The following is a 6,829-nucleotide window of genomic DNA, read 5'->3' on the forward strand; positions in this document are numbered from 1 at the left end:
TTAATGTTACAACTACCAAGAATATGGGCATTTAGCAAACTAGTGTCCTAAAAAGGACAAACCTAAAAAGAAAGGAGTGTTAGCTACTTGGGATGAATCTTCTGGCACTGAAGCCTCTTCTGAATCAGAAGATTCTGAAACTAAGTCGAGCAATGAAGTTAAAGCCCTTATGACTCTAGCCAAGTTCACTTTTTCAGATCACAATGATTTAACTAGTGAAGAAAATCAGAATAGTGATCATGAAAATGAAGAAGATCTTTAAGATGCTTACAATGCCCTATACAAGGAAAGTTGTAAAGTTGTCGTAAAACTAAAATTTTAAAAAGAAAAGTTTTTAAAACATAAAGAAAATTTTGATTCCCTTGTTTTAGAAAAATCCTACATTTTAGATTGTTTTGAAAAATCAAAATGCGATTTAGATTTCAAAACTTCCCTGATTGAAAATCTAAAATCTGAAAATGAAAAAATTAAACTTGAAGTCTCTTCTCTTTTGAGTTTAAAGGATACATGGAGGTATGCCCAAGGTGATCCAAAGTTAGAAAAACTTTTGTCTGGATCAAGAAAATGTGGCGACCGATCTGGTTTGGGCTACGATAAAAATGTTCCTCCTAAACAGAAGAATACTCCTAAGTTTGTGAAAGAAGAGTCTTCAAACTCAAAAGGGAATAGTTCAAATCAAAAGTTTTTTAAAAATGATAAAACTTTTCAATCTTTCGAACCTAAAAGTAATTATATCAACTATAAAAATTAGAACCGAAACCCTTTAGCTGGAAAATAGTTGATCTACTTAAGGAGCTCTTAAAATCTAACTCAGTGGGTCATTCTTATAACAATTACAAATATAAGAAGACCAATTATACTCCTAAACCCAAAATAGTTATGAAATGGGTTCCTAAGGTTACTTGCTTGGTTGGCCACACGGCTTTCAAAGCTTCAAGTCATTCAAAGTGGTACTTAGGCAGTGGATGCTCAAAGCATATGACTGGTGATAAAGGTCTATTCATGACTCTTAAAGACATGACTGATGGATCAGTCACATTTGGTGATGGTAGCAACTGCAGGATTATTGGCCAAGGTACGGTTCAACTTTCTAACCTCCCTTTATTTGAGAATGTTTTATATGTTGAAGGGTTAAAACATAATCTGTTAAGCATATCTCAAATATGCGATAAAAATCATAGTGTTAAATTTTCTAACCTAAGGTGTAAGATTTTAAACAAAAATGGTTCAGTAATATAAACTGGTCGTAGAACATCTGAAAACTGCTATATTATTAGTGATTCTAGCTCATCTATTCAAACGTGTTACATGGTCCATACCAATGAGACTGAATTATGACATAAACGCCTTGGACATGTACACTACCGTAATCTATATAGATTGAGCGAAAGAGAACTAATAAGAGGTCTACCTAAATTACAGAAAGTAGATAAAATATGTGGTAAATGCCAGATTGACAAACAAACTAGGAGTGCTCACAAAAAGGTGGACTCCAATGCCGCATCTAAACCTCTCGAACTTCTCCACATGGATCTTATAGGACTAACCAGGATGGAGAGTCGAAGTGGTAAAAAATACATACTGGTGATTATGAATGATTATACCAGATTCACTTGGGTAGCCTTTTTAAGGGATATATCAGAAACCCTTGATGAAGTAAAAAGAGTTCTCAAACGAATTCAAATTGAAAAAGGTTCTTAAGTCTGTAAGATCCGTAGTGATCATGGATCAGAATTTGAGAATAGCAGTTTTGAGAAATTCTGTTGCGATCAGGGAATAACGCATGAATTCTCTACACCTAAAACACCACAACAAAATGGAATTGTTGAAAGAAAAAATAAAGTGCTTCAAGAAATGGCTAATGTAATGTTGAATAGTATGAAGCTCCTTAAAAATCTTTGGGCTGAAGCCGTAAATACTACATGCTATATAATCAACCGGGTCTATACAAGAAAATCAAACTGTAAGATGGCTTATGAAATATGGTTCAACAAGAAGCCTACTGTCAAATATTTTTGAGTTTTTGGCAGCAAGTGCTATATTTTACGTGACCGTGAAAATCTAGGTAAGTTTGACACCAAAAGTGATGAAGGGATCTTTTTATGATATTCCTTGAATAGTCGAGCATATCGAGTACTGAATAACAGGACCAGTGTTATTCAAGAGTCCATTAATATGGTCATCGATGATCACTTGAATACACCTACATTAAGTTTAGATAATGATGAAGTTTTTTTAATTAACAAACCAGATACTTCATCAAATCAAACTAATTCTGAACTGAGCACTGTTAAAGATCATCCAACTACTCAAATTCTTGAAAACCCCCTCACTGGTGTGCACACTCGTAGTCAACTAGAAGATATATGTAATTACGTGTGTTTTACATCCCAGATAGAACCGGCAAACGTAAAAGAAGCTCTTACTGACGAAAACTGGATAGTTGCAATGTAAGAAGAGCTTAACCAATTTGTGAGAAATGATGTTTGGTATCTTATTCCTAGACCTGAAGATAAACATATTATTGGAACTAAGTGGATTTTCAAAAATAAGTCTTATGAACTTGGTAATATAATTTGAAACAAGGTTAGACTGGTTGTACAAGGGTACACTCAAATTGAAGGAATCGATTATAATAAAACATTTGCCCAAGTAGCTCGTCTTGAATCAATCAGACTATTTATATCCATTGCTTGCTTTAGAAAATTCAAAATTTATCAAATGGATGTAAAAAGTGCCTTCTTAAATGGTGATCTACATGAAGAAGTGTATGTTGAACAACCAATGGGTTTTGAAGATCCTAAGAGCACTGATCACGTCTATTATCTTAAAAAGGGTCTCTACGGTTTGAAACAAGCTCCCAGGGCATGGTATGAAAAGTTGACTAAGTTTTTACAAAGTCATAATTTTCAAATGGGAAGTGTTGATAAGACTCTTTTTGTTAAAAAAAACATAACGATGATATCTTAATGGTACAAATCTATGTTGATGATATTATTTATGGATCTACCTATACTAACATGACTGTTGAGTTTTCGGATTTAATGAAATCTGAGTTCGAAATGAGCATGGTTGGGGAATTAAATTATTTCCTAGGGCTGCAAGTAAAACAACAACCTGATGGTATTTTTATTTCTCAAACCAAATATGCTTTGAACTTGATTAAAAATTTTAGATTTGAGAATAGGAAAAATTTTGATACTCCTATGAGTACAACTTTAAGACTCTCAAAGGACTCTACAAGTAAATGTGTGAATCTTAAATTATATCGTAATATGATTGGCAGTTTACTTTATTTAACTGCAAGTAGACCTGATATTGCTTTTAGTGTTAGTATTTGTGCTAGATATCAATCTAACCCTAAAGAGTCACATCTAATTGTTGTTAAGCGGATTATTCGATATGTCGCAGGTACTGTAAATCTAGGTCTTTGGTATCCATATGATACTAGTGTTCAATTAGCTAGGTACACTGATGCTGATTGGGTTGGAAATATCGATGATCGGAAATCAACCAGTGGTGGTTGTTTCTATATCAGAAACTATTTAGTTTCTTGGTTTAGCAAGAAACAAAGTTCTGTATCACTCTCAACTGCTGAGGCTGAATACATCGCAGCTGGAAATGCATGTACTCAGCCTTGTATGGATGAATAGAATGTTAAGCGATTACGGAATTGCACAGGATTTAATGGTTTTATATTGTGATAATTTCAGTGGAATAAATATATCTAAAAATCCAATCCAGCATTCACGTACCAAGCACATTGACATTAAGTATCATTACATTCATGAATTAGTAGAAGAAAAAATAATATCTTTGGAATATATTCCTACCAAGATTCAACTTGCCGATATTTTTACTAAACCACTCAACAAAAGCAGGTTTAATAAATTGAAATTTGATCTTGGTATGTGCAATCTAAATTAAATATTCATGCATGCTTGTATCATAGTGTATATATATATTTGATAATTTATTAGTTTAAATTTCAAATTTTTATGGAAAATGCATATTTTAGTCGATACACGACCAGTCGAGGATGTACTCGACTAGTCGTGGCACGACCGGTCGAGGACATCCCACGACCAGTCGTGTAACGTACTGGACCTTTTAAAATTTGAGAAAAACTTCTTCATTTCAACTTTCCTCTCCAACAAGCCGTGGCACGACTAGTTGTACCCACCGTCCTAGATCTTCAAGGTTAGTGCATCATTTACATTTTTCTTGTAGATTCTAGTCTATATTACTTCATTTTCACTCTTAGAGTAATTTATTTTGTGATTCATTGAGGTTTTGGGGTTTTCTTTTAAAAAATCTGTCCTAGCCAAACCCCACTCTACATCCTTTGTGATATCTTGATTCCTTGAGTTTCTTCTTGCAAATGGATGTTAGAGGGAAAAAGAAAACTTCCCATGGTCCATCTTCTTTTAGATCTACTCCAAGAGCACAGCGCCACCTTCAGTCACCCGAACATGATCCCTTATATGTGCGAGATTTGCATTTGCTAATGTTATTGTTGAGCGATCTGTTGATCTTGAACACATTACTCCTTTTGGTATCCTTCCACTTCTTCAAGCTGTAGGATGGGTTAACATATTACATTAGGGTGGGCCTACTTACCAGTCTATTGCTCAGCCCATGTTTGCATGCATTTCTGATTTTTCGACTGAGAATTTGACATTTAAAATTGATGCTAGAGAAGGTCCATTTAAAATTGATCACCATCTGATTTCAGGGCTAATGGACATACCTATTAATGATGAGGGTATTCCTATTCATACTCTAGTTGAGAAACCCTCAGAATTAGAAAAATGCATGCTCACAAGAGATTTATGCAATATGAATGTGCAATGGACTCATAAAGGGAATGCGCTCCCCTCAAAGTACTTATTACCCAGATACAAGGTTCTCCACAAAATTTTTATTTCAAATCTGTATCCGCGTTCTTGTAATAAAATAGAACTGACTTCCTTTATGGTTCGGGTCTTGCATTTTGTCATCTCTGGTACTAAAGTTTGTCTTCCTTCGTTAATATGTCATTCCATCATTCAGTTTCATCTCCATCTAGGTCATAGTGATATTCCATTTGCTTATCTTGAGGAGAAGGTAGAGAACATGAATGTTGCCCATGATTTACAATTTAAATATATGCGCAAGTATTTTAGGCGCTTAAACAAGGGCCTTCATCAACTTGGTCCTACCATACTTGCTCCTTCTGGATCTGATTAGGTGGTTTATCCTTTATTTTGTAATAACTTTTCTACTACTTTGCTTTGGTTTGTGAGTGGACTTTGTTTTACTATAGTTTGGTTAACTGACTTTGGTTTATGTTGGGTAATGAGAGGTGAACTTTGAATTTGCTTATATTTTTCTCATATCTTGCCTAGTGAATTCCTTTATTGTTCTCTTGTTCGTTTTCCTCTTCCATATCTTATTTGCTTCCTTTGTCATATTGTGACAAAAAGGGGGAGAAGATTTCATGTTTTTTTGGATTGACTAGAATGGATATGGATTATGGGTTGTAGCATTAATTTATATATATGTGTGTGTGTGTGCGCGCGCGCGCACTACTCAGGGGGAGTAAATAAGTAAGGTTTTGACTTATTTTGCCTAATTGTTGCATAATTCTTTAACCAAACTAGTTTCCTTCTATAACTGGTGCATGATTCTTTATTGAGCAAGTTGTGCTTCTCTTATTTTTTATTGGAGTGTGTTTTGTCATAATTTGACAAAGGGGGAGATTGTAAGTGCTATGGTTTCCTACTCCTTTGGTTGTCAAATTTTGCAGTGCTAAAAACACAATCTGTGTCTTGTGTAGCATGTTGATTTATATGATCAAGACACTGCATCACAATGCTTCAAGTTAAGAATGGTGATCTACATCAAGAAATGTAAGGTCAAGTACTCTGTCCACTTTTGTAAGCTTCAATGTTCAGAGTTTTTGAAGCTAAATCGAAAAGATGAGTGCTTGTTTAAGATTCAAGATAATGTTCAACTCAAGATGAAGAACAACTCACGATCGTCAAATCCAAGCTTTAGAAGATCTTAAGTTTAAGCTACATCATGTAGAGATCTTAAGCTTCATAATCTTCAAAGGTCAACCATCATTTGAAGAAATGAAGTTTCAATGTTCATACTTCATATCCCAGGTATGAAAGACCTTAGATTGACCTTAAGGTAGGTCATTTTGTATACATAATTCAAATTGAATCATTTTATATGAATTTGGACTGTTCTAAGACTAGTCCTTAACCTTGTTCGACTAGTCCTAGCACTGCCTCAACCAGCCTAAGAAATTTCAGGACCAATCCTAAGTTTGTTGCAATTTTTCAAAATTTTTTGTTCACCCACGACCAGTCCTCGACTTTGCTCAACCGGTTGTGTAAACAGTGTACGATTTGTTCACGACCAGTCCTGCAGCATCGACTCAAACTACAGCAACGAAACCTGTTGTCTCATGACCAGTCGTGGGTTGGTCACGACCAGTCGTAGAGGGTTCATGATCAGTCGTGAACAGCCTACGACCAGTCGTGGAGCGGTTTCATCCGATCGCGCTAAAAAATTCAAAAATCTGTTCGACCTATGACCAGTCGTAGTGTCCTCAAGACTAGTCGAAGATGCAATTTCTGTAGCTATAAATAGAGCACGAATTTCAGAGTTTCATAATCCAATTCAAGAAAAATCAAGGTATCACTCTGAGATAAGTTTATGTTCATTTTAAGCTGTGCATATTTAATATTCTCTTTTGTTAACTTTGTCAATTTGATTTTGTTTCTATATTTCAATCTGATTTAAAAGAGGAATTGTTGTATTCCTTCTTCTTGGAATC

The sequence above is a fragment of the Magnolia sinica genome, chromosome 15 (genome assembly GCF_029962835.1).
Source record: "Magnolia sinica isolate HGM2019 chromosome 15, MsV1, whole genome shotgun sequence".
In the NCBI taxonomy this organism is placed as follows: domain Eukaryota; kingdom Viridiplantae; phylum Streptophyta; class Magnoliopsida; order Magnoliales; family Magnoliaceae; genus Magnolia; species Magnolia sinica.